The following is a 26,906-nucleotide window of genomic DNA, read 5'->3' as shown; positions in this document are numbered from 1 at the left end:
TTTTTATATAATACATATTTTATTATAAATAAAGAGTTTTTATATTCAGTGATTTAATTTTTCAAGATGATCTTCCCAAATCTTCTATTCCTTCGATGTACCTTTGCACTTTTAGGGGTCATTACTAGTTTATATATGTATGTTTTTAAAACTTATAATTATAATATAAAATTGTTTTTACTTGGTCGTTTTTCTCGAACATGAAACAGGGTAACAACCTAAGAACCTGAGACATTTGATATGAGTGAAAGCCTCTTGACAAAACACCAATGATTAATTCCAAGTGGCTTGGTTTTGTGAAAGCCTCTTGACAAAACACCAATGATTAATTCCAAGTGGCTTGGTTTTTCTTGAATAATGATGATGACTCAATCTCCATTCCTAGATAGTAGCCAATATTGATTTGGCAAATAAACTATAATAGATTTTCCCACCGTGTAAAAAACCAAAAACCACCCAAATAAATTTTGGATGAAATTCAAACACTTTCACCCAAAAACAAATAACCTAACTCAATAACATAAGTCACTTCCCCACAAATAACCTAACTCAATAATATAAGTTACTTCCCCCCACTTAGGCGTTATGCTAGCTTGGGGTCATTGTCAAATCTTTCATGTCTATCATTTTATATCAAATCGCGCATCAAGATTAGCGTCGCATTTAAGAACAGGACGTGACTCCCACAAGAAGGCAGAGCGAACAAAATTTCATGGCATTAAACAAAAGTATAAATACATAAGACATGTGCACAGCTAGGAAGAAAGAGCCAGTGTGAAGCAGCAGCCTCACCTATATCTTCACAGGACTTGGGCACGGATTGGTGATCCGGAGATTAAATATTTACTGAAAGTCTTCGAGGGAGGACAATTTTAGCGTTTCAAAGTCATTCCAGTCGTCTTGAATGCTGCGATTTCGGTTGAATCCAGTGTGTTGGAATCAGTTTCTGCATCAAAAACGCGTAGTTTAAAGAGTTTATAAACTAGGGCAAGATTATGACAAAATCCGACCATTTTTTTTTGAAAATTTGGGTAATTCTGATTTAAAAAAGATAAAAACTACCTCATTCCCATAGAAATCTGCCGTCCACGGGAATATGTGGCGTCTGTAGACGACGACCATAAAAAATGGCCGCCGAAAGGTTATTCCAATGCTCGAATCGTCTTACAATTAAGCGCAACAATGACCGAGCAAGACATAACCCTGACTGTCCGAAGGCCACATGCATGAAATCAGGACGCAAATGCTCTGGAAAGAGGCTCATCTTTTTGCCCTACGAGGGGTTTAGGCCACTCAATACGAGCTTCTCTTGTAATCGGGGTTCGATTTCGAATACCGGCATCGCACCCACTCAAAGGTTTCTACATTTTTCTTTTCTACGGCATTTTTTCGGTATTGTTAATTTCATTATTCATATAAAGTAAAGGCGTGAATCTTTAGAGCTGCAAAGATTTAATTCTTTACAAATATATATTACGTAGAAATATGTTTCTAGGGCAATGCGAGACCGGCAGTGCCCTAATTGTATAAATATCTCTCACAGCTTTTTTTGGTTCCCCTGTTTTTCCATGAAAATTAAAGTTTGCCGAAGATTTTGCCAAGGATGTCATTTGAAAGATCGAAAGGAAGCTTTCTATTTTTAATCAAACACCGAATTTGCATTTTTTTTACAGGTTTTTTTGGAAAAAAAATTACGAACTTTTTATTATATAAAAATAAAAAATTGTTACATAATTATACTTACAGCATATATGTCAAAATAATACTTATAGCATATATGTCAAAATAATTCCGAAATACATTCCACATTCCCAGTCATACAACCCAGAGTGACAGCCATAGTTGAAAATAACCAACCAATATTCGGGAATACAATCCAGAGTGACAGCCATAGTTGAGAAGAACCAACCAATATTCCCAAAACCCTCGCAATAGAAGTTGCTGAAACAAAATAGGACAATCAAGTCCACCATGAAAAAAAAAACCAACGTAAAACAACCCGTAAGTCCAAAATGTGTCACAGAAATAAAAATATGTTTGAAAAAACCCAAAAAGTAAAAACACACCATATATAATCAAGATATAGTACCTGAGGACCGACCGCCCAGGTACCCAGGGTTGCGTAGAAACTATGCAACCCATCAAGCCCAAAAACAAAAACAGGGCACCATAGAAACGGGGGCAGAAATCCCCATAGGAACCCCAGTTGCAGGGGAGAGGCCTGAGAAACCCCTGAGCATTGGAATAACCGGTTCTTTATCTCCGCTTCCCCATACAGTCCATGTTTTCTTTTAAATGTCTCAATTTGTGAAATTTGACACAAATCTCTGGGACTGGTCCAGTTTTCTTTGAAATGTCTCAATTTGTGAAATTTGACACAAATCTCTGGGACTGGTCCAGTTTTCTTTGAAATGTCTCAATTTGTGAAATTTGACGCAAATCTCTGGGACTGGTACAGTTTTAACTTGAACTGTAACTTACATATCTAATCTTATATCTTTTTATTCTGCTGGATTGGAAGATCCTTCTTCAAAACTTCTGAGCCCCCGCACTCCCCTATCTCTTATTAAATCTCTATTCAAGTGGAAGAATAATGATATTTGCATTTAAATCGACAGACCTTTTGATGCAAGCAGGGCATATTTTCGTTACGGATCACCCAGAAAAATCCAATTGCATTTCCGGATTATATTTTTCCTTTGGAGATAAGGTAATCTGATACTTGTAAGGCAATCCTGTGGTATGGGAATGTTGTTTTATAAAGTTATATGTATTTTTCTGTTAATTGTAAGGGAATTTTAGCTTCGCCATTTCCGGATTATATTTTTCCTTTGGAGATCAGGTAATCTGATACTTGTAAGGCAATCCTGTGGTATGGGAATGTTGTTTTATAAAGTTAAATGTACTTTTCTTTTAATTGTAAGGGAATTTTCGCTTCGCTATACAGTACATGTTTTCTTTTAAATATGGCTCAATTAGTGAAATTAGACACAAATCTCTGGAATTGGTCTAGCTTTAACTTGAGCTGTAACTCACGTATGGAATCTTACTTCTTTTAGTGCTGCTGGATTGGAAGATTCTTCTTAAAACCTTTTGAGCCCCACTCCCCTGCCTCTTATTAAATCTCTATTCAAATGGAAGAATAATGATATTTTCATTTAAATTGGTAGATCTTTTAACGCAAGAAGGCCATATTTTGGTTAGGGATCACCTAGAATAATCAAATTTCATTTCCGTATTATATTCTTCATGTGGAGATCAGTGAAACTGATACTTATAGGTCCGAAGGAACGTAATATGATACTTATAAGGCAGAAGGAAGGTAATATGATATTTATAAGGCAATCATGTGGTTTCGGAATGTTGTGTTTTTAAGGAAAACTTTTTCTGGTACTTGTAAGGGAATCCTCTGGTATCGGAACGCTATTTTTCAATAGGTAAAAGCTTTGGCCACTTTTTTTTTAATAGGTAAAAGCTTTTGTTTGATACGTGGGAGCATGAAACTCAACTTTCGTATTAACACATTAACCCGCTTTTTAGTAATATGAATTTGATCTCTGTACCTCTGCATTGAGAGATATGTTCTTTTAGTATTTACCAACCACTCATGGTTAATACCCAGTCTTGTATCAAGATCTTACCGAACCCTAATTAAGCTAATTGTTGATGAGGAAGACAAAATTGATTCAATGATAACTTATTTATGCTCCAATTGAACAAAGAAACTAAGTAGTAGGCTTAGTTTAATTGAATTTTAGAGCGATAATACTGATTATATATTTTTCTGATATTTGCATATCCTTGAGTAATATCTAACATAACGCGCTTAAAGACTCCTTATTGTCTACTAGGTACTTGGGATAAGATTGAATTCTGGTGAATTATAATTGGGTAAATAAAAATGATCAGTTATCTTTCACTGTTCTATGCAGCCTCATCCTGAAAGTGAAATTCATTTCTTTGTAACCTTTTGAATAACATCCAAGGGGACATACGAATATGAATTCCAGGCCTGTCCTATTACACTTAGTACCTCATGGGCTTAGTGTGCCCCCACAAAATTTTAACTATTGCAACTTTTTCCTGACCTTTGTGATTACATCTTTGAGTGCTGTTATAGTAACTCTTGAATGCTCAAAAATAAATCGAGGGAGCAGCTACACCATATTTTATTCGTGTCCTTTATAATGCTATACATACTATAATCTTGCATGTAAATCGATGAAGGTCGACATCTTTAGTTACAGGTCACTGCGATTTGGTAATAGAAGTGGCTGAATTTTACTGTTGTTGTTAAGTATAAAAGAATATTAATCTTGTGTATTTTTCTCATGAATTTGCTACAGAGCTGAGAAAATGAGGATACACTGCGGGGAAGGAAAAGTAAAGCTTCATTTCAAGCTGGACCATCAAGTGAGTTTTGGGGAGCACCATGCTGTGTTAGGATCATCAAAAACTTTTGGGGTATGGAAAAAGAAGCTGATGATGTCATGGAGTGAGTCTGGATGGATTTTGGATCTGGAAACTAAAGGTGGTGAAAAAGTTGAGTACAAGTTTGTGATTGTTAGAGGAGATGGAAAGATAATATGGGAGGGAGGCCATAACCGGCTTTTAGAACTCCCTGAAAAAGGGAGCTTTGAAATTGTCTGTCACTGGGACAAGACACAAGAAGTCCTGTATTTGCAAAGGATGGATCATGTACTTGCAGCATCGCAGACTTTGGATATTAAGAAGGAAGCAACCTCATCAAATGGGAAGCCTCAAGTAGAGACATACGAGAATGTACCTGAGGCAAGTCCTTTTGTTCAAGAATGGCAAGGCAAGGATATTACTTTAATGAGTTCTATTGACCGTTCAGTCAGAGAAAGGGAAAGGAGCTGGAATACATCCTGTTTAGAGGTATCAGCAGGGAAGCTGGTTGGAGTTGATCGAATTGCAAGAAATTGGTGGTGGAAGGTAAGATACATCTGTTGTTATTTTTTATTGAAAAAGATTTATGGGTCCAGGCATAGTCTTGGTCTTCATGTGAGACTTTTAGATACCCAGGAAGCAATTTACAGGGTCACTTCTCGGTTGCCTTGAAAGTTTGTAAGGATCCTTCTTTATTCCGTAATTTCATTTGCGTGAGGTTAAAAAAGGCTCTGTTAGAATACTTCATAAAGTTCCCACACTTTCAGAGAAGGTCATGGATTTGGGGAAATTTCTGAAGCATTTGTGCAGACTGCAATCAAAACATATTCTACCTCTCAGGAAGTGAAGAGCTAAATCAATGTTATGTATATTTTCTCTCTGCGTTCTCTTTTCATAGCTCTGATCTACCATAGTTTTCAATCTGACTAGTCCAGAGATTAAGTCAGGTCACATCTAGCAAATTACACCACCATAAAAAGAGGTAGACGGTCAAGCTATTCACGAGGTTTATGGTATTTTTATGTTGTGGCGATGTCAAGTAGAATTGCATACTATGAAAATGTGAGCAATGACTTCCAACAGTAGATAGTTTCCTTAAAATAGTCGCTCTTTCAATGAATTCAATGCACACATGAATAAGCTAAAGGAACAAATGTTTCAGGTCACGGATACTATAAATGTAGTCATGGTTCCATTTTTCAATATCATTTCAGAGCTCCATTCAAATCAACAAAAATTACTTACCAATTTGTCAAGATTTTGCTCCCCAGGGAAGGTTTCTCACTATTCTGATTACGAAATGGAACTACTTCCTCATGGTGGGATTTTTTTTTTTGGCACAAAATGATGTCTTGACTTGGGTGAGATAACTGGGGCAGTATTTATTCTTGGATCGAACCTCAGTATAGTAGAAGGTGACCTTAGTATCACTTTCCTTGAAGATTGAACTTTTCTTATTGTATCAATGGATAAAAATAGAAAAGCACATAAAGGACCAATATCACTTGGGCTAATTGTCTGGGTGTTGTTGTAAAATGTAACTAGGTTTCGGTCTTCATAATGACATGTAATTGTGAATTTTGTAAATGATGTAATGAAGAAAATAAAATTGTTATATTAAGCCTTGCTTCATGGGTTTCATGAGCAAATGATTTTATTTTAGATGGCTCCCATTGAGAGACTTAGGATTTATTATTAGAGTCATAGAATTAATGTCATGTATGAAGAATTCTTCTTGAGAATGTATATGAGTCAACAAAGGTGTCTAGAAGCCCTCCAACGACAAGCACTAGTTCCACTCCTCATGTTGGCCTTGAAATGAATAAGGATCTCATGTCGGCTCACTATATAGAGACACATCCCTTCATACACTCAAGTCGGCTTATTTGTGATGGGCAACCACTATATATAGGCATCAAGGTATTTCGCATTTCCTCAGTTCAGGAATTCAGATCATCCTCTGAATTCGGATGGGTAATAACAAGAATACAGTTCAGATCCCTAGAACAGAAACTAATTCGGATGGAAGGAGTAGCGAGAAGAGATGATAATGGAACAACGAAAAAGTCTAAGGGTTAGCTACAAGTATAGTGATTCAGAAATCTCTCTCTGATGTTCGAATGAGGCTACAGTCATCTCTGAATTCCGATGGGCAGGGGTAGAATGAGGTTCAGATACATCTCAATGTTATTCGGACGGGCAGTGGCAAGATCTCTATGAAAACTACAGAACGACGATGTTTCGTAGTCAATGGAATTTGGATCCCTCTGAGATTCGGATTACAAAGAAAGGAAAACATTTTAGATGGGTCAACAAGGAGTGATGAAGGGACAACGAAATTTTGGAGCTATTGTTCAATGTTGTATCAATGTGTTTCAGTGTTGCTGCAAAGGTCACAATTTGGTGACACTACATTGACATGTCTCAGTGCCATCTTTAAGATGATCTCAGTGCTTAGTAAGTCAAAGAGGAAAATGAATCAAGAAGAAGAAAAGAGTAGAGAACTAATGTCTTGGTCTTGGAGTGGCTTATAGGTCAAGGGTCTTGGTCTTTCTATTCGTCAATTGGATTCTCTACAAGAAGAATTTGTGTGGTTTTCCTCTCAAATAGTGAGAGGTTTTGGCCCTGGCAGAGAGCCAACATTCTGTGTTCTTATCTCTTTTGTTTTGGTAACTATTTGATGAAGTAAAACAACATACACTAATAATAAGAGAAGATTGTGATAATAAGGAAAAAGTAAAATGTACCTCACAAATAGTTATCATCGTCCGAAGAATCTCACCCTAACCTAAATGCCCTAGATTCTTCAACAGGTGTGACTTCCTTGCTTAAGATGTTGATGTGTGGGAGCGACACTATTTTGATCAATTTGTCCACATTGAGACAATTGTGGCCAATGATAGAATATACCTTGCAAAATAAAAATTTGGCCATTATAATATATGTTGCACGTGATGATAAGCTTTTGCAACTTTATAATAATAATAACAATCATCTATTTTTAAGGTCATTTCCAAGCCGAACACTGAATTCATGTAGAATATCCCCTTGTTTGTGCGACAAGGGACCCGTCTCTGCATAGTTATTTGACTGCTAGTGTATGAAGGTATACATATGCCACCCCCCTCAAGATTTGAACATGTGGTCTCTTACGAGGAAATATATGCTCTTAACCATGAGATCCACTCATATTGGTGTCCTAAAAGTTGTAATCCAACAAGAGATTAGGATACAAGGCCCAACTAATATGGTCATAGTCATCAAATTAGCTCCTTGCATTGAAGCTAACAAATATAGCTATATGCAAGTCTCTCCTAGATCCATGGTAGTAGACAAGGATAAAATGTTCCCAATAGTGTAACAACACCTTGCCTTATGGGAATGATAGCATATCATATGGATGAAAGATGATCTAAAGGATTGTGGTTAAGTAAAAGGTTATAAATCTCATTGATTCATGCAATACCTATAATGTCATTGACAAAAGGATGGAAAACCAACACAATTGCTTTGACTGCCTAGTTACAAACTTTATTTTATGGTTGCAAAAAAAGGAACTATAACTCGTGCAGGAAAATGCCAACATCAAACTCAACATGATAGATTACAACTTATCAACCCCATGTATGCCATTCCTATCGAGGTGGTAGATATGGTCTTAGATACGCAGTGGCTAAAAACTTTGATTACATTTTCCATGAACTCAGTGGAATTAGTCATGAGGTTCTCACTACAAGAAAAAAGACGTTGGTGAGGGTTGAAAAATGTCACCATAAGCTCATTGGTGATGGTCAAAAGAGCCTTTGTCACCAAAAACTGAACGTCACCAAAAGTGGCGCCGCCAAAAGTATAGGTGTTGTTGTGACATTCAAGGTCCGTCATCAATAATTATTTATAATGATGGATAGTGACCATCACCATTTCATATGAGCAATGGTGACAGATTTTAGCCTCTGTCACCAAAAAACTGAACGTCGCCAAAAGTGGCGTCATGAAAACTATAGGTGTTGTGACATTCAAGGTCCATCACGAATAATGATTTTAATGACGGATAGTGACCGTCACTATTTCGTATGAACAACGATTTCTTATGATGGGCCTTTCATGGCTATCACCATTGATGCATATATATGGTGACATTCGTTGATTGTCATCACTTCATATTTTGGTGACGGTCGAAAAATGTCACCATAAGCTCATTGGTGATAGTCAAAAGAGCCTCTGTCACCAAAAGTATAGGTGTTGTGGCGACATTCAAGGTCCGTCACAAATAATGATTATAATGACAAATAATGTCCGTTACTATTTCATATGAAAAACAACAATATATAGTGATAGACCTTTCATGGTCGTCACTATTGATGCATATGTATGGTGACATTGGTTAACTGTTACCATTTCATATTTTGGTGAGGGTAAAAAATGTCACCATAAGCTCATTAGTGATGGTCAAAAGAGTCTTCGTCATAAAAAATTGATGTCACCATTTTATATAAATATTAGGGCACGATGAAATCGAACTACCAACCTTCTACTTGTAAAGAAAGTGTTTTTCCATTGAGCTAGTACCCTTTAAAGAATTAGACTTTTAAAAATTAGACCTTGAAACTCTATAAACTGTAAATTCTACAACTTTCAATAAATTATAAAACTTTGTGAAGTTTTGGCAAATTTTTAACTAAACAAGAGCCACAAGATTGCAATGTCACTGCTTTTATGGTTGTTGTGGCTCTTGTGGAAACATAGAATATCACAAATTATTATCATGTTAAATTTTTTAATTATTTCAAATTTATCACATCGTCTAGGTTTTCTATTCTATTTGAAAGATTAACATTACAAGACTACATAAGATTAATATATATGTTATTTTCTTCCTAGATGGTTGACATGACAACAATATTAAGTTGGCGATAAAATTTAAATGTAGAGACTAATAATATTTCCTTATGCAACACGTAATTCGCAATACAATATAAATTAAATATAGAAATGACATTATTCTATACACTGGAAATTCACAATACGATGTAGATATAAACACAAAATTATTCTATATCATATCAAGGTGAAACTCTAATAGGATCTTTGCATGTAAGTATAACTTTAGCAGTAGAAAACATTAACAATGTATGCTCTGATATTGCTTCATTGAGAATACCATATTTCCATCCAGTGAGAATATTTCATGCCATTGACATCCCCAAAAATGTAACAACAAACGTGCCAAAATTTTGAGCAGCACTTGTTGCACGTATATATCTCAAATATATATCTCTTAATGGTTCATCATGTTTAATGTACTGTAGTTAAGCACATGTGCAATGATCATGAGTCATCATCAAGGAAAAGAACCCAGCATAATTTTACCAAGAAGCCTAGTGGAATTGCATAATTTGTTGAAAAAACTATTGTTGACCAGTACTCAGATGTGTAATTCTCAAAGGTATAATTATTGGAATCTTCTAGTTCATACAAGTAGTCTGCACATGAAAATTCAACAACCTGAAGTACAACTATTTCATAATCATCTTACAAGTTATCATAAGAATAATATGGTCATAAAAGGTGAATGTAGAAGCTTTAAAAGATGTTAAACCAACCATGTCAGTTTTGCCAACTTTTGCAAACTCAACCTCTTCATTAGCCTACAAAATAGATAGAATACAAATGATTTGTCTATGGTTCCAAAAGATCAATAAAAAAGAGATCACTGCACATGAAATTGTGTAATGAACACGCAACAACAAAACTTGAATGCATAATCTTCACATTCAAACATAATATAAGCGAACTAGGCGGACTTCTTCAAGATATTTAGCCGTGGCAATCTTATATTCCATCTTTAATGTACGAGCCTTCACAAAGTAAGGTTTTTTATCCTATCATCATAAACCAATGAAAACATTAGAGAATCCCATCAAACCATGTCAAAATTGGGAAATTTTACCAAAGGGCACTTATCTCTTTAAACCCTAAATGTTGAAAGAATACACCAACATCAACCCAAAAATTAAAAATTAAAAACAAACTTTATTTTGGCGAAGGTGGTTTTTTTTAATCAGGAGAATTGGTTGACCTATTACTTGTCACTGATAAGCCTTGGATCAAGTCAATAAGATTGCCACTAAACTCTTGAGTTTAGAGCCACTACCCACAAGCCTATCTAAACAAATAAACTAAGTTTGAACCTAAGTGAGGAAGCCCTTTGGTTTGAAAGAACCTTGAATTTTATTCAATTGAAGGTTATTATTCAAAATCCACACAATGATAAAGACTTTATATGTGAAAGTTATCCTTGTGAAGTGTAGTACTACACTTTTGTGTGACTTGTAAGTATCCTCCTCAACCAAACTTTATTACAAGCTACAATTATTGTTACCTTATATTTTGTTTTAGTAGAGGAAAGAAGTGTTTTCATTGGTTTCTAATGATAGGATAAAGTACCTTACTCGGTGACCAATGATATATACCTTATAAGTTAGAAAGTCTCTCATCTACCATATAATGTGATTGATTCTATACTCTAAAGTACCCTTCACGTATGTCAAAATTCTCTTGATTGTCACTCAACGATCAACCTTGGTAGTTGTAATAAATTTAGAAATGTGATTTGCTAAAATCCCATTTAATGGTTGTCAGATAAATCAAATTCCATATCAATTGTTTATACAAAGATGCATTTTTTAATGTGGTTAATAACTTCAAGTCAGCATCTATAGGTGTAGATGTTGCCTTACAACCAACCATCTTAATTTTTTCTAACAAACTTTTAACATAATTTGTGTGTGATGCACACTAGAGAAATTTGAGAACTAAAATATTACACAATCACAAGTTAAGTTTTAAGTGTTCTTAGGACAAGTTGTTGCCTGGATCTTTCTTTGGATGAATTTGCAACCAAAAAGAAGGTTATTGCTGCCTAGACCGACTTTGTTTCCTTAAAACTACCTCAGCCAGTCCTCTATGCCAAAGTACTGCTCCATTGTTGCCCTGAACTGGCCTTATCAAGTTTACGTTGCAACCAAATAACTACTTACAACCCAAAATAATGTTTTCGCTGGCCTAAACTAATTTAGACAAACCGTAGTGGCATTGAATTGCTGCTCAATTTAATCACTCCACAAAACCCTTCCTTGCTTGCCAAATCAAATGAAAGGTGCCTCACAAAATTAAGCCAAACAAATTAGAGAAAGAGAAGAGATATTGGCTAGAGTAGGATCTTTCACCATCGAAACTAGTCAAAGAAAAAAGGGATCTTAAACCCGCAGAGCCTCAACTCATAAATCAGATAGATCCCCAATCCATGATGAGAGAAATGATTCTCCTCTCTTATTTATAGATTCCCTTTAGGGTCTCTTTTCCTAAATTTAATTTGAGGGGCTAACAAGTTTCCCTCCACTTTGCCCCAATTATGGCTTCTTTCACAAGTTTTCCTCCAATTACCCTAATTTACCCAATGTTAACCCAAAACATTGAATAATGGGTTCCCCCCTTTATAATTGACTATAGCCTATGGGGTTGGATAGGCTACTTTGTCCTCCCTTGGGCAATTAATTTGAAGAGAACAACACATGCCCTAAAGTGGGGCCCTAAGTTGTTGGTCATGCATTTTTCTACATAAAATCAGAGTTACAAGTCCAAAACAGTAAGCAAAAGCATTGTTTATAGTCATATATCGAGGGCATAATCAACGTTAATCATTCTCCTAATTCGTAAGGTCCGTCTTACACTCAATTTAGTGCATTTACAGGCTTATTTCACTATTTTATTGTGTCCTCATTGCAATGTGTTGTTGTAAAATATCATTTTCAAGTTTTGCAATCATCTAAACTAACTCTTAATTCCATCATCCAATAAAAATTTATAGGCACTAGTCTATTAATATTGTGGTAGAGTGTTTTGATATTTTAGGGAAGCCTCCCATGGCATTTTAGGATTTGGCCTAAAGAGTGGGGACTCGTGTTGAGGTGACAATGGGAAATTGTCATGTGTGGTGCTCCTCTAGCATCTTGCTAAACCTTTGGAAGACTGATAATCCGTGTGGTAACAACTCCCACAAAAAGATTCTTGACTAGGGAGATTGTCTACTCTAAAATTTCTTTGCCATAAATCATGGTGTTGTCCCTCTGTTTATGTCCCAACTCATGGGTGAAGATGTAACAAAGATATTGAGCTAAAGCCTAATGGAGAGTACTCCTTGATTAATTTTTATGGAACGTTTGAGAATTGTTCCATTATGCCTTCATTGATTTGAATTTTGATGTTTCAAAATTTCATTTCATGTTTATTGTATTTGAATGATTTTAAGTTTTTTTAAACATACTTAAGCTATCTATGGCTTAGTGATTGATCACAAAACATAAATGAAAAATGGATCTTGTGATCATGCAAATGGTGTCCTATGGTTCAAGTATGAGTAGTATAGGTATGTTTTTTAGGGGCCAAATATACATTAAGCATATTAGAAACCTATGCATGTATTTCGAACACCAGGAAGACATCAACTGAAATAAAATCAAATCTTTCACTATTCAACCATTAAGCAGCAACCCCCATATGCAGGGATTTGGTTCCATTGTCCAAACTCAATTTCACTTTCTAGTTGTTGCGCTGGCACTCCTACATTGTATTCATAACGATTGTACTCTTTAGTCACATTGACCTAGTTTTGTGGTCATTAGTCAGACATTAATAAAATTATCTTATCTTCCAACTTTGCATATATCTTACTCGAGTTTCTATTCCACTCATGTTGTATTTCCTACTAATGAGACAAAATAAATCTATCAAAAGGAATTGTAAAGTAATTTGAATGCCATGTTATCCCCCATAGTACATGAAAGACTTTCATCATTTTTTTGTTCTACTTACCAAACATATCTCGATGGCACAAGTGATTCAGTCTTCAAATGCAACTAAGGGTTATTTTATGGACGCATATTTTCCCTAGCATCACCCTTATGTTATTGTATTACTAACCACCTCTTCAACAATGTGCATGCAATTTCTAGAGGAAAAAGATCATTGCAAGGTCTAGAATAGATTTATACATTTTATAATAGTTGAACCTCATAATAGCATATGTCTAGAACATACTTATTGTTGGGCAATTTAATTGCTTAAATTGCTTTCATTAAATTATCAACCAGGGAAACTCGTAAGCTTGTGATGATGCCAGCAAAATATATGCAGGAGTAGGCAACTAACTCTATGTCTAACTAAATGATTTATGATTCAATATAATATGCAAGGGAAGAGGCTCCTAATTGAGGAGGTCCTGATTGTCCTTCCCTACAATATTATAGATTGAAAATAAATCATTAATTACATAAAACTTGAAACTTGAAATAAAGACAAGAGAATGAATTTAATTGTTGTTCAGATTCAAATAGAGAGAGAGACTAACTTAGTCCCTTGATTGTCCCCTCATATACTGATCCAAACCAAACTAAGATTCATTCATAAGCATAAGAAATGAAATAACTTGAAACTTAAAAGCAAAAGAATGAATTTCAATTATCATGCAAATCAAATAGAGGGAGAGCCTAACTTAAACTCTTGGTTGTTCCCTCATATGCTGATAAGATTTTAATTTAAGACTCATTCATCAATCACAAACAAATCCTCAAACATCGAAGCAATGAAATAAATCTATTATGAAATAAAATGTTCCTTTGATCCTTTTAGAGTGAGCTCAATTCTCCTAAGAACAAAGTGACAAGCTATTCCATAAATTCATATACTACATTAACACAATTTATATCTAAAACTAGATAATGGAAATTTATGTAAAATGAAGCTTTATTCTATTCCATCATAAGTTGGATACATGCTCCAAGAATCCTCTCCTTTGGAATGGAGAAGGTGCTCCTATTTATACAAAAACTATGATAACAACCTCATAAATGTAGACCCACTATTCCCTCCTTTGACCCATATATTTCTCAACCAATGGTGACACATAACCCTATCCTCCATGATCTTCTCCATGAGATTCATGATCTTCTCAAATTCGAATTTGAACATAGAGTGCCACATAAAGATGCCTTGGAAGCTTCCTTTGTACCTACACATGTCAACAAACTCATTCTAATTGTTAGGTATAAGTATAAGCATATTATTTTCTAAGTTTTAACCATAAATCCACTTTAAAATGTTAAGAATTAATAAACTTTGGAAAAGCATAGATATAACCCAATGATGAGGTACATGTAATGATGTGGAAGTGGAATGGAGGTGACATGAAGGTAATATGTGAAGGTATTGGTGAATAATGGAGTGAGAATAAGGACTATTTTGAGGCCCAACATTTATATGTTTTCTAATCTTCCCTTTATGCTAGAAATCATTTCCAAAGATAGTTGTCTTTTATCCACTTGTGAATCACTTTCTAAAACTGGATATTCATGGTTTAATACAACTTTCAATTCACTATTTGCCAAGGCTAAAATCAGATCTGAAAAGAGATATAAATGTCTACCTTTGTTGACCCTAGAAATAATTTGTAAGAGTAGATTTCTCCGTGTGTACTAATTTGGTACAAATAGTCAACCAAGCCTAGAAATTAGACCTCTTGTCCTCAATAATTTACAACCCATAAAGAGTATATATTATACATTTAACCCCATCTGAAATTGGACTAAAAAGGTTATATATATATATATATATAGAGAGAGAGAGAGAGAGTAGATTCTTGATTATTCCATGATCCAACCTCTATGTCGTACACTCCTCAATTGAGTAGACATAGGGAAGCCCCTTGTGGTGATTGTAAATCAACCTAAAGTGAGGGTGCCAAGGTGACACTGATAACTCTTCCAAGTTTCATTTTTCCTTTCAACCAGTGAAGGCTTTGCATCCAATGTGAGAGATTAAGTGGTGACATGCCACATGGAGACGTCAGATGTAGTTGAATTTGATGATAATAATTAATCAAGAACATGATAAAAACAAGAAAAAAGTGCAAGGATCGTTGACTCAAGACAACATATCATGAATACATTACAATTCTTAATGAACATATTTAGCATATGTCAGTCTGCCCCATAAGATCAATCCTAGGAATTGAAAAAATGTCGTGTGTATGTAGCAACTAGCAAAGAACACACTGCTTTTAAGCCAACTTTGGAGATGAATAATCGGCCACATGGTTAAAACAAGAAAGAAGGGAAAGAATACTTGACTCAAAACAACATATAATGAATGCATTACATTTCCTTAATGAACAAATATTTGTATGTCAGTCTGCCCCATAAGGTCAATCCTAGGGATTAGACAGGAAAGATGTGTATATAGTGGATAGCAAATAACACGCTGCTTCACAGACAAGTTTCGAGACAATAATAATGTATCACATACATGGTAAAAGCAAGAGAAAAGGGCAAGGACAGTTGAATGAAAACAAAATATAATGAATGTGTTATAGTTCCATGATGAACATATTTTAACATATGGAACTCTGACCTATAAGATCAATACTAGGGACTGGACAGACATGATGTATGTATGAAGCATCTAGCAAAGAAAATATTGATTCCAAGGCAATATGAAAAGTAGAGATTAAAATACTTTTATGTCAAATCCCTGGAGCTAGACTTGGCTTGTGACATGGAAACTATGTTGTCTTCAGACTTTCTCTAAAACTTTCACAGACTAAGATTTTGTACAAGGCAACTCTCATGCATAGTTTAGACAATCAATCAAATATCAAATATCAAAATAAAAAACATTCTAAAGGTTCACAACTAACCTATACGTACTTTTCAAACCTCTTAAAGGCACATCCTTGTTATTTTCCTCATCCACAGCCACAGATTTCTTTTTCTTTATTTTCTTCCTTTCCCTTAATTCCAAATTCACAATCCCTTCATGCAATTTTTCTTGCTTGGATTTTCTCATTTTTGCAAAATATATATATATATAGTGAAAGACATTGTATTGTCAATACAGTGGAAGTCTTTCCGTAAATTGCCTCTGTACTACCTATTGCTAAAAAATCCACAATCATAGTATAAGATAACACTTTATGCTTTTTTCTCCCAAACTTATTGCCATTTACCAAGGTCATATAACTAATAAATACGGTAGGATAACAATAACAAACTAATGCAAATTTCCACAGACAATGCTATTTTATGATAGAATTCAACTACAAAGAAAATTCTTGACCTAAAAATGATGTTACTAAACTTAAAATTCAACACACTATACATTGAAAATGTCAACAATCCAGAAATCAAGCTACATAGAAACATTTACAATAGAAATCAAAGTTGTTAAAGGAAAAATTTATTCCAGTCCTTGCTAATATTAAAATTTATCTTAAGATAATTGTCAGTACGAACACGAGCAAAGGAAAGGCATGGGTGATGACTCCTGGTGTCTGTTATAGATGTATACTTGTCATTTCCATTACATTGAAAAGCACCGGCCATCCGACTTACATATATTCTTGCAATAGGTTCCCCTCTACAATCAGACAAATTCTTTGAATTTATTCATGACTTTGATTACCCAACAAGTGAACAAATGGGACTCCTAATGAAAATATGGATAACTTACATCGACTTAAAAGATGGCATGAAGTTATAGCTTTCAAACTCTCACCAGTCATTGCACAAAATCTGGCCCCCGATCTCAATGATTATGCCCTGGTTGGAAAGTTCTCTTGCCCCTAGCCAACCCAACCCTTTCTTTTTCCCAAGGAAAAATAGTAATTTCCATTAATATGTTGAAAATTACATATTGTAGATGCTTAAAGAAGCATATTTTGTAAGTTGTGGTGTTCCACCTTCAGATGTTCTTGTACAAAAAACCCCATAGGGTGATCTAGTGATAATTACATAATTGCATGTCAAAAATAGATATATACCTAAAACTATACTGGATACAAAAAGCACTATCAGTATCTCAAAAAAAGACCCATGAAATCAAGCCCTGTCAGGCCCCTAAATCCTCTGATAACTGTATGGGTGGTGGTAGTACTGATAGAAGTTCGATCCCCTCTATTCCTGTATCAGCCATAGGCCCCTAGGCTGGATCACAACCTCCTTGGATAACTGATTGGAAATCTAGTTGCGCTCCTTGTAGATGTGATGACAACAGATGGAGTCAAAGTGGGATTTCAAAAGCAGTGCATCATCCAATATATTCTTGAGTGTGTGCGCATGACAAATAGATGTATTGTTGAACCAATTTATAATGATCTTAGAGTCACCAAATATTTGTATATGCCTACACTCCTTTTCTAAAGCAAAATGCAAAATATGTCTGAGTGTGATCAATTCTGCAAAGTTGTTAGTACCATTGCCCAATCCCATCTGAATTTTAAAAAAATGGTTATTTGATAGATGTAAGAGGGCCCCTATCCCACAACCATGTGCTTGGGTAGATCCATCAAAATAAGCCCATGGTAGGTTTGTGTCAATGGCTTCAGGAATGATGGTTCACTAGGGTGCAGGTTGGTCATCATCAGGTATGTTGGAGTATAGGGATAAAACATGTGCAAAAGCCTGTGTTCAGTGAGGTTCAATATCTTTGAAATTGGATTTGTTGCGAATAAGCCAAATAGACCAACAAACCAATAGAGGAAGGTTTCTCACTTTAGGAGGATGGGCAGAGGTCCACCATGCTTGCTAGGCCTCTAGGATGGAGATCCCTTGCCATCAGGCCTCTAGGATGGAGATCCCATGCCATCGAAAAGTGTTAGAGAGGAGGGTGAGAATATGTGTCCAAAAAGCCAAAATGGAGGGGCAGTGAAGGAAGAGATGGTCAATAGTCTCGGAATCATGTCGACGAAGAACACACCAGGTAGGGCCATGGAAGGATCGGTTCTTTAAGTATTTTCCCATAGGAGCTTTGTAGTGGAGGACAATCCACATGAAAAGTCTAGATCATGGCGGGGCCTTCAATTTCCACAAAACACTCCACCACTAGTCCATAACTGGTGGCTTATGTGCTGCATAAATAATAGTATAACCATCCTTGGGTGCATAATTAACATGCTTGGCATGTACCCAAATGAGTTCATCTTCTCCATCAGTTAACCTAACATGTGATTCACCAAGGGCATTAGTGTAGCTAAGCCAATCTGGGGTGCCAGTTGCGAGAAAAGTTGAAATGCAGATTTCCATGCCTGAGAAAATATGTTAGAATTATCTAGATGATTTGATCAAGATATGTAAAACTAGGATTAGTTAAGTAATGAATGAGATCGGGAGCGAGCTTGTAAGCATTACTGCATCTGGACCATGGATCCATACTAACACGAACTAAGGAGGTGACAAGGTTTTCAATGGAAAATATAAGGTTGATTGAACAACTAAGAAGGTACCAAGAATCTTATGGCGGTGGAGATCTAGTGCAATGTTGGCTTAACGGGTCTTGACCCAGGCTCAGAGTTAGTTGTGCCAAAAAAAACCCTACACTACTGACCCTTTCAACATCAACCTGTGTAGTGTGGACTAAAGTCTCACCCGAAGCAGTATGGGGGGATGTTGGAACCAAGTTTCTGCACCCAGAGATCAGTGTGATGTCCTTTTTATGTCCTAGATCTGCCTTCGCGCTGATTTCTAAGCCCTTAGGGCTTGGCGTTGTAGTTTCCTTCAAATGGCCTCTATACCTCCGCGAAGGTCTACGATCAGCTTCTGCGGACCTTTAAAAGATAGGTTATCTAATCACGTGCATCATAGACTAGCCTCATATTGGAATCCACACATATTTGCTTAAGTGCTTAATAAACTTAACAAAAAGTATCATAACCTTTGTGGAAATACTTAACATGCATTGCATTCAATTAAAGAGATTCGTCCAATAGATTCATGCATCAAGGGATTATTAATTCATAAAGACATTCTTTCATCACGACATATATTGTAACATAAACAACAGAAGGAAACAAATAAAACATATGAATTTCTCCAACAATCTTCTTTATTTATCTTCAATATAAGGTTACATACTCAAAACTTCCTTGCGCACTCAGCTGCAAGGGTTCGCACATTCAGCTGCGGATACTACTCTAGGCCTCTGCGCACTCAGCTGCAGCGCCTTGCCCCCCCATAAGACTTACTCCTCTGTGCTAACTCTCTAAGACTCCCTCTGTCGTACCCATAGACAAAAGCATAGATCTGCCTTAGACTCTCTAATACACACCTATTTATACAATCCCATGGTCCGCGGACCAAGGGTAGATCTCAAAACTGACTCAATCTTACATAAACACGAGTAAAAACCCTTTTTGACTCTTAAATAACTACACGCTCCACATCCACAATTCGTGAAGTCTTTACATCTTTTTGTCAAAATTTACAGCAAAACCTGGGTTTTTAACCTAAAACTAACCCAAGGGACCCCATCCCAACGGGCCTCCAACACAAAGATCGTGAATCGCCCTCTAATCACTCATCTGGCACGATGATATTACTACAAAGATACCCTAGCTCTGCCTACGCAACTGCTACCTCAACAACGCTTTGTGTAGATTCCTGCTTCACTTGTTTGACGAGTTGCTCCATAGCTGGTCCTTCGCTGATCAGCTTGATCTTCTGCTGCGTGAGCTAAAAATTCATCAGCTTCTCCTGAATGTTGGCTGAGACTTAGTAGGCTTCATCCAACTAAGGACCCAACATGGCCTTAAGCACTGCCTCTTTTTTTGAGCTGCTTCCACCTGTGCGAGGAGCTGCTTCGCCTCTTGTAGCTTGGCGAGGCGCTGCACTGTAGCAATTGAGCGCGTTGTTGCCCTAACCTCGGCATACTACTTTTGGAGCTCGCGGATCTCTGTATTCAATATCTGCACGTTGGGGTATTCCTACAGGGTCGTCACCAACTCCATCACCTATTCAAACAAGGTTGTGCAGTTAATGACTACGGCATCGATAATAGCCATCCCTTCCTTAATGGTGGCTCTGTGCTGCTCCTTGACCTCGCGCAGAGTCGAAGATGATTTGAGTTGCAGCTCCGTGATTTTCATGTTGAGTTCAAATTGAACTCTCACTACTTCTATATTTGCCTTGCGGACACCTGCAGCTAGTTTCTGAATCTTGGCGTCTAGTTGTGCGTCCTTAGGTATGTGCAACTCTGACATTGTTCTGCACACCTTTGCAACTGCGACCGCCAGCTGGGAGCTCTCTGCCTGGATAGTATCCCTTTCTTTGAGGGCCTGCGTCTTCTCATCGAACATTTGTTCATTGTTCACCCGATACTCATTGATTAAACTGAGAGTGTGCTACTCCCGAGCTCTGAGTTCTGCTGTCACTCTTGCCTGCAGCACATGAAGAAATTTGTTGGGGAGTGATACATTTTTTAGGCCAATGTTCTTAAGGGTACTAATGATGATCTTGTCATCGGACGATTCTGTGCTCAGGAAGCCTTCTGGCAGAGCAATTGTTCTAAGGTTCACTTTCCTTACCAGTTCTGCAACCTGACTTGTCCCCGGTGCTAGGCTCGTTTGTGCGACGCTCACTTGACCTGCACTTACTTGTATTCGGCTAGTTTGGATCTGCAGTTCGCGCAGATCCTTCTGGACATTTCCCAGCGACTGCGTGTATTGTTACTCAAATTACTGCAAAAGTTTGGTTGTAGTGTCACGCACCTTGTCACCGATCTCATCCAGATGGCCCACTATCAGGGTGATGGGATCCATCTGTACTTTAGAAAACTTCTTCTTCTTGTAGGAACCCTCCTCCTGCTGCTATTCTCTGCTCTTCCTTAGCTGAAATGGGGTGCTCTGCCCCTCATCACTGCCACCGCCTTGCGCAGACTGCTCTTCCTCCTCGGTTTCTGGCGAAGGGGATTTGCTGCTTTGCTCGGAATCGCGTTGTTCTTGTTCAGCTTGTTCTAAGTTGGACGGGGTGTGCCAATCTGCCAGCCAACAATTGATCACTTCCTGTATGGCATCATCAGTGACCAAATATGACAAATCGAACCACTTAAGTTGCGGGTCCTTCCGCGCCCGAATGTTGATGCGGTGGAAATCTACCTTGAACTCAGCATACGCGAACAACTTCTCATACAAGGTTGGGGACAACCTTGGATGCTGGTTGATGGTCATGCGGAAGCTTGCTTCCATCAACACCCAAAAAATCTTCATTTGTGTGACTTGCGCGAGGTCCTTTGTGGTCCAGAGGGATGCGAACTGCGCGGCCTCCGAAAATCCTTCCTTCAATGGAGGAAACTGGTTGTCCTCTGGCAGATCCCATGCGACCAACACAATGGAGAGCAGCAGCCACGCGTAGTGGAAGGGCTTGCTCTCATCTTGGACCTCGTGACAATTTGCAAGAAATTCACTGCATAAATACCGTGACTAGTTAAACTGCACACCCTCCGTGCATTGTGCAACTAATGATATCACAGGCACTAGAACCTCGTCTGCGCGGAACTTCCTCATAACCTTTCTGGCCAGTATCTGGGTGGCAATATTCACCGCGAGGTTGTTGATGGACGTGATGGAATAGCTGTGCAGCTTCTTGACAAGCTCAAACTTCTTTTTCATCTTCTCTGCCAAGTCTCTTTCTCCTGCCTTTCTACCAAACTCCTTGGTTGGATTCAAACCCTCATGTGGCAGGTGCGTGATCATGTGGATGAGCATATCCGTGATGGGTATAGGCGCGCCAAGCCATAATCACCCATCGTGCACTAGAGTAAGTAGTTGTCGCACACAGGTGGTGTTAATATTAGTGCGGTGGTAGTGGGGCACCCACAATAGGCTCAACAACCCGAAGTTCTCCACTCTGCGAGTCCATTCAACTGTCTCCAACTCAGTGACACTTGAGCCTTGGTAATGCATGCGCCTCATATTATTTTTTGTCGCAAGGTGAGGGAACCGCTCATGGTCAGCTAGGTCCCAATCCTCCATTTTTAACAAGGGAACTCGCGTAAGGTGTGGTCCTTCAAAAGTATCTTTCTCCGGCAATAGGGGCATGTGAACAAGGAACTTGTCTGAGTCTGGGTCCTTGGGGACCTTCGCCTTCCCTTTTCACGGAGGGATATATTCAGGCAACTTGGTGATGGGCTCTGCTCCCTCAACGTCTATATCCTTAGTGCCCTGTTCAGCTTCCAAATCCACCACCTTCTCGGGCTGTTTGTCCTTCTTCTGTGTCTGAGAGACAATGTGTTTCCTGGGTGACTCGCGCACTGGCACCGACCTCTTCTTCTTGTCTTTCTTTGTCTTCTAGGTTTCTCGCACCGATATAGGCTTCAGCTTAGGCGACCTCGGCACCGTAGGCACAGGAGCCAAAGCTTCCATGCTCACTACCTCTGGAACAGCTCCTTCGGAGGTGACAGTTCCTCCAGTGCTTGCAGTCTCAGCGGGGCTTGGTTCTAACATGGTATCGCGAATGAATTTTTGGGTTAACTCTGGCAAATTATCGAATGTGGGGCTTGCGACCAATCCTCGAAGAACGCACGATTCATAAGCAACAGACAACACAACTCAAAAATTCTAAGGGTGCAAAGTGTTCTCTGCTGGACTGACACACATAATTTGAAGGGAATTTTGAATTCAAATTCAACAGTTCTCCCCAAAATTCGTCCATTAATGTTGTTTTGGTGGTAGATCTTCAAATATTTTGGCCTTAAATGTCGGCCGGCCGCTCTACTTAACCATCTCTTGGCTGTGAAATCATGAACAGTGACTCTAACGGTCACTTTCTGGCTATGCTTTGCGGTATCTCTTTTCATAGCGCAACTCCCTTCGCGTAACTTCTGATACTGTGACGTCTCCCTTTTGCGCGTAGCCCCCTTGTCGCATAGTTCCTCAAATCGGGCAGTGTAGTTTATAGTCCCGTGCTCCCTTGCAGCTGCCTAGAGCACTAAGACTATCCTGCCATCATAGTCATTGAGCCAGATCTCCTATATATGGCTTCAATCGGATTCCATTCACCCTTCTCGGAAAAGTTTCTCCATTAAGCTTCGCGAGATGAACTGTGCCTCCATCTATAATTTCTTTGATGACATATGGCCCCAGCCAGTGCATCTGAAACTTTCCTGGAAACTTAGCGAACTTACTATCATATAATAAAACCAAATCATTTACCTTGAACGTGCACAACTTGATGTGTCGATCATGCCATGCTTTTTCACGCTCCTTCTGCACTTGCTGATGGAATCTAGCTAAGAATCTGTCTTCTTCAAGCTCCATCAGCTACGCGAGCCGCTCTTCCAAGGCTCTGCGGTCCGCCATCCCTGTGAAAGTTGCTATGTGTAGACTAGGCACGATATATTCCATAGGCATCACAACTTCTACGCCATAGACCAATCGAAAAGGTGTCTAACCTGTTAGCTTTTTGCAAGTAGTCTTGTATGCCCACAGTACTTCCGGTACATGCATGTCCCAATCATTCCACTGCATGTTGCAAATCTTTGTCAGCACATTCTCCAAGATCTTATTAAAGGCCTCAACTGCCCCATTATCCTGCAGATGATACAGTGTGCTCTTCTGATGATAAACCTGGAACTCTTCGGTCAGCACGCTGATTGTTTCAATGAGGAAGTGTGTTCTGCGATAACTCATTATTACTTTTGGGAAGCCAAATCTGATTAACAAGTAATGAAATAAGAACTTTGCTATTGTGGCCCCCATACAACCCTTCACCGATTGTGCTTCTGCCCATCTGGTTAGATACGCTGTCGCGGTGATGATATAGCACACACCTGTCTTCTTGCCTGGGGGCTGAATCGGTCTTACAAAGTCAGTTGCTCATTTCTCAAATGGCCGCAATGAAACCTGAGGGTGCAATGGAAACTCATCCCTCCATGATGGTTTGCCCATTCTATGACATGCATCGCATGCTCTATAATATGATTTAGAATCTTTATGCAGCGTCGGCCACCACAACCCCGCACACAAAATCTTCTGCGTTGTTTCCTTTCTTGCATAATGTCCTCCTGTAGCCCCTCCATGAGCTTCAACTAGGATGCTACTTCGTTCGAAATCAGGGACATAATGTTGTAATATCTCATTAGCACCCATCTTATACAAATGTCCGACGATAATCGAAAAATCTGTCGCGCGCACCACTAGTTCCTTCTTTTGCTGACTAGTATATCCTTCGAGAACTGTTCCAGTCGTCAAAAAGTTGATAATATCTGCAAAATGATTATCTGCTATGCGCACCGTGAAGAGCTGCGTGTTGGGAAACCCTTCCTGCAAATTAGTAGGCTCCTCCCCTGTTTCAATCTGTGACAAGTGGTCAAGTTCTGCATTCAACCTTCCTGGCTTCACAATTACCTCAAAGTCATATTCTTGAAATAACAACAGGTTTCTGCATATTCTCCCCCCAACACAGGCTTATTGACCAGGTATTTCAGGCGGAATGATTCGTGTACATCTTGAAATGTCCACCCAACAGATAGTGTCTGAACTTTTGAAGCGCATACACCATAGCCAATCCTTCACGCTTTGTTTTTGAGTCCCAACAATGGAAACATTTGTTAGCTTAGTGGGTCCTGACCCAAGTTTAGAGTTAGCTGTGCTAAAAAAAAACCCTACACTACTGGCCCTTTCGGCATCAACCTGCGTAGCGCAGACGAAAGTATCACCCGAAGTAGTATGGGGGGATGCTGGAACCAAGTTTCCACACCCAGAGATCAGGGTGATGTCCTTTTTATGTCCTATATCTGCCTTCGTGCATATTTCTAAGCCCTTAGGGCTTGGCATTGTAGTTTCCCTCAAATGGCCTCTAGACCTCCGCGAAGGTCTATGCTCGGCTTCTGCGGACCTTTAATAGATAGTTTATCTAATTACGCGCATCATAGACTAGCCCCAGATCGAATCCACATAGATTTGCTTAAGTGCTTAATAAACTTAACAGAAAGTAATATAACCTTCGCGTAAATACTTAACATGCATTGCATTCAATTAAAGAGATTCATCCAATAGATTTGCACATCAAGAGATTATTAATTCATAAAGACATTCTTTCATCACGACATATATCATAACATAAACAACAAATAAAACATATGAATTTCTCCAACAATATTCTTTATTGATCTTCAGTATAAGGTTACAGACTCAAAACTTCCCTACGCACTCAGCTGCAGATACTACTCTAGGCCTCTGCACACTCAGCTGTGGAGCCTTCCCCCCCTTAAGACTTACTCCTCTGCGCTAACTCTCTAAGACTCCCTCCATCGTACCCATAGACAAAAGCATATATCTACCTTAGACTCTCTAAGACACACCTATTCATACAATCCCATGGTCTGCGGACGAAGGGTAGATCTCAAAACCGACTCAATATTACATAAACGAGGGTAAAAACCCTTTTTGACTCCTAGCCAACTACACGCTCCGCATCCACAATTCGCAGAAACTTTACATCGTTTTGTCAAAATTTATAGCAAAACTTGGGTTTTTAACCCAAAACTGACCTAGGGGACTCCATCCCAACAGGCAAATGTCATAACATATAGTTGTATTATGAGATCAATTACTTGAAGCTTTGGACTGGAAGCTTATGCATGAGTAGGACTTGAACCATGTGAAATAGAAGGAATCATTAGAAGCAAAGGTTTTTTCCATCAGTGAGGAGAATGAATTTCTTCGTAGACAAGTTGATACCGAAGGGAAGCATAATCTCTTCGTAATAAATTGTGCTTCTTCCTAGAAGCCAAAGAAAATTTGGAAAGGCGTGTTGATGATTTGATGATCCATTTTGATAAGATGAAGCTTTTAGATGTTGATGGAGCAGTATAGCTGAACTTTGCAATGCATTCTCTAGAGTTGAAAGAGGAGACACCATTTAGACATGGTTTATCAACAGAAAGGGAGCTAAAAGATTTAGTTGAAGCAATTAGTACAACTAGTCAACGTGAAGCAAAAGCTTAGGGAACTGCCCTTTTTTTGGCTAGGGCAGTTGATGATTTACGCAAAAAAGTAAAGGAGTCAATTGAAGATAATGAAAGACTGATTATCATGTATGAGAAAGCCATGCAAGAAATGAACGCAATAAGGAAAGCCAAGGAAGATGCACATGAAATGAATGAAAAATCCCAAGAGTTGGTTCATTTTTTCAGGAATCAAGTTGAGGAACTTGAGAAAGAAATTAAAGAAAGGAATAAAAAAAATTTAAGCAAGGTTGAGATGTATGGAAAGGATGATTGCCCAAATATCTTGCTAGATGGAACAAGCGCTATAAAAGCTAAAGTAGAACATATAGTTCTTCATCTTAGAAAATAGATTGAAGAACTTATAGTGAAATTGCATGATACATTAGAAGAGAATGAAAGACTGCTTGAGCTATATTAAAAAGCATTGTGAGAAAGAGGTGATGCAAGAATAATGTGGTGGAATTATAGAGGTAAGAGCATTGGTGGAGAGCATGTGCTAGACATGGAAGATGGAACAAGGGTAAATGGAGTAGGTCGTGAAACCTTAATTCAAAGGCATGAAGAAAAAATTCAAGACATTGTTGAAACTACATTATTGCAGGAACATGCTAGTATCAACAGGGATGGTAAAGTAGAACCAAAGGTGATCCATATGATAATGG

General features: G+C 38.1%; 1 pseudogene across 1 annotated transcript; it reads left to right on the top strand.

Moving 5' to 3' along the window:
* Positions 1-662: 662 nt before the first annotated feature.
* LOC149240384 (phosphoglucan, water dikinase, chloroplastic-like) lies at positions 663-5,530 on the top strand (annotated as a pseudogene). The gene is made up of 2 exons (XR_016246525.1): positions 663-1,357; positions 4,347-5,530. The product of XR_016246525.1 is annotated as a phosphoglucan, water dikinase, chloroplastic-like (transcript).
* Positions 5,531-26,906: the final 21,376 nt, after the last annotated feature.

This window comes from Pinus tabuliformis, chromosome 8 (genome assembly GCF_031772625.1).
Source record: "Pinus tabuliformis cultivar Carrire ecotype Pingquan chromosome 8, CPIR1, whole genome shotgun sequence".
Classification (NCBI taxonomy): Eukaryota; Viridiplantae; Streptophyta; class Pinopsida; order Pinales; family Pinaceae; genus Pinus; species Pinus tabuliformis.
Note: the sequence above shows the minus strand (reverse complement) of the source record. Positions and strands in the feature narration are given on the sequence as shown.